Source organism: Echinops telfairi, unplaced genomic scaffold, assembly GCF_000313985.2.
Source record: "Echinops telfairi isolate 266 unplaced genomic scaffold, ASM31398v2 ScPeMD7_7417;HRSCAF=8455, whole genome shotgun sequence".
Classification (NCBI taxonomy): domain Eukaryota; kingdom Metazoa; phylum Chordata; class Mammalia; order Afrosoricida; family Tenrecidae; genus Echinops; species Echinops telfairi.
The window spans coordinates 9,450-11,460 of NW_022111317.1; positions in this window are offsets into that span (position 1 = coordinate 9,450).

The window sequence follows — 2,011 nt, forward strand, 5'->3', positions numbered from 1 at the left end:
GGGAGGTAAAGTGTGCATTACAACTCGGTGTGAAGAAGGCCCGAGTCCTCACAACGCGGTCAACAGGGAGCACGATGGTAAAGGGAGCAAGGTTGACGCTGTCAGCGATCTCATCTTGCTCACGGAAGCAGCAGTCAAGAGGTCAAGACGCGTTCCATGGGGTCAACCCGCTGCACAAGACCTCTGCCGAGTATTGGAAACTAAGGTGTTACCCCGAGGACTAAGGGAGCCCACACCACGGTGCAGTCCCCACGGCTTCCCATCACGTGCAAGGTGGACGCCGGATGAGAAAGCCAGAGACTCGAGGTACTCGAAGGGTGGTGCTGAGAAGAACACTGGAAGTACCAGGTCAGAGCACTGCACTGTGCATGGGTCAAGAGGCAGACTTTCGGAGAACAAGGAAATACACTGCAGGGTTTAACATCAAGAAAGGTGTGTGTGGGGATTATAGCCACTCGCCGGAAGTATTCAATCTGCAGGCCACGCAAATCATCAGAGAAGCAGCAGTCAAGAGGTCAAAGGGACACGCTGCATCAGGTCCATCTGCTGCGCACAACCTCGTCACGGTGTTGAAAAGCAAGGGTGGCACTGTGAGGACTGAGGTTTGCCTGAGCCGGGCCATGGTGCCGTCAGTGAGCGCACCTGTACACACGTGACAGTTACCCACGGAAGACGGAAGAGTGAAGAAGAATCGATGGGGCTGCGCAGAGAACACTGAACGCACCGCCAAGCGCTCCCCAGATGCCAGGGCAACGGCACCACGTCTCCCGCTCCAGAGACGTCATTTCGGGCCGGACAGTCGCTGGAGAAGGTCAAGTGCAGGAGAGAGACGAAGAAGACCCACAACGAGAGGGAGGGACAGTGGCTACAGCACGGGGCTCAGACACAAGAAGAATGGGGAGGGGCCGTGGGCCGGGCAATGTGTCCTTCTGTTGCCCACGGGTCCCTGGGAGTTGGCGCCCACGGACTTGATGGCACCTAGCAACAGTATCCCAGCAAGCCCTGGGCCAGACGACATCATCCAGAGGGCCGGTCTCTGCCCTTGTCCTGTCCTTGTCCCGCTGTCTGTCCTCCAGCTCCTGACACCGTCCCTTCAAGGACACCTGGCAGATGGGGTGGTACAGCACGTGGCTTTTTGAGATTGGCGAAGAGCCCGGACACTGTAATGGCTACATTTTGGGCCGCCAACCGTAAGGTCAACAGTTCAAAACTACCAGCCGCCCTGCGGGGGGAGGATGAAGCTTTCTACGCGCACAAAGACTTTACAGCCTCGGAGGCCCACGGGGACACAGCGCACTCTGAGCGCCCCGCTGAGCCGACGGCCGCCCAGGCTGTCTGTGCGTCAACCGCTCGTTCCCTGTGCTGCCGAGAGCAGGTGGTGACAGTGCCATGCCAGCCTGGTCAGGCCTGCACCCGTCAAGGGACACGTGTGGTGGCTCCCAGAGACAGAGTCACCAGACAAAGAGGCCCAGATACAGGTGTGTGTGTGTGTGTGTGTGTGTGTGTGACTCCAATTGCATTTCTTGGGAGTAGAGGACAACCGTTGAGTCCATGCTAAGTTTTAGAAGCAACTGCCCAACGGTGTAGACTTTTGTAGTGCTCCTTCTGAAGGCCCAGCGAGTCTGCGAACGGGCACTGACAAGAAGGTTGGAGGTTTGAATCCAGTCAGCCACTCCATGGGCAACGAACCCGGCGATGGCCTTCTGGACAGTCACGACAAGCAGCACTGCTGGGCGGCCCTAGGTCACACGGGCGGCGGAGCCGGGAGCGGGTCGACAGCCCCTACACCTGCGAAATCACCCCAGCCTGCTGGTCTCCCCTGGGCCCCTCCGCCTCCCTTAACACCTTCCTGGGCTGCGTCTCTCCGCTCGGTGTTGCATCCAGGTTGCCAGACATCGGGGAACTCTAGTCCCCTTTCTAAGGAAGCACGCGGCCTGAGCTTTCGACACCCTCTATTGTATCTGCGCCCCGCCCACGACCGCTCCCAGCCCACGACCGCTCACCTCGGATC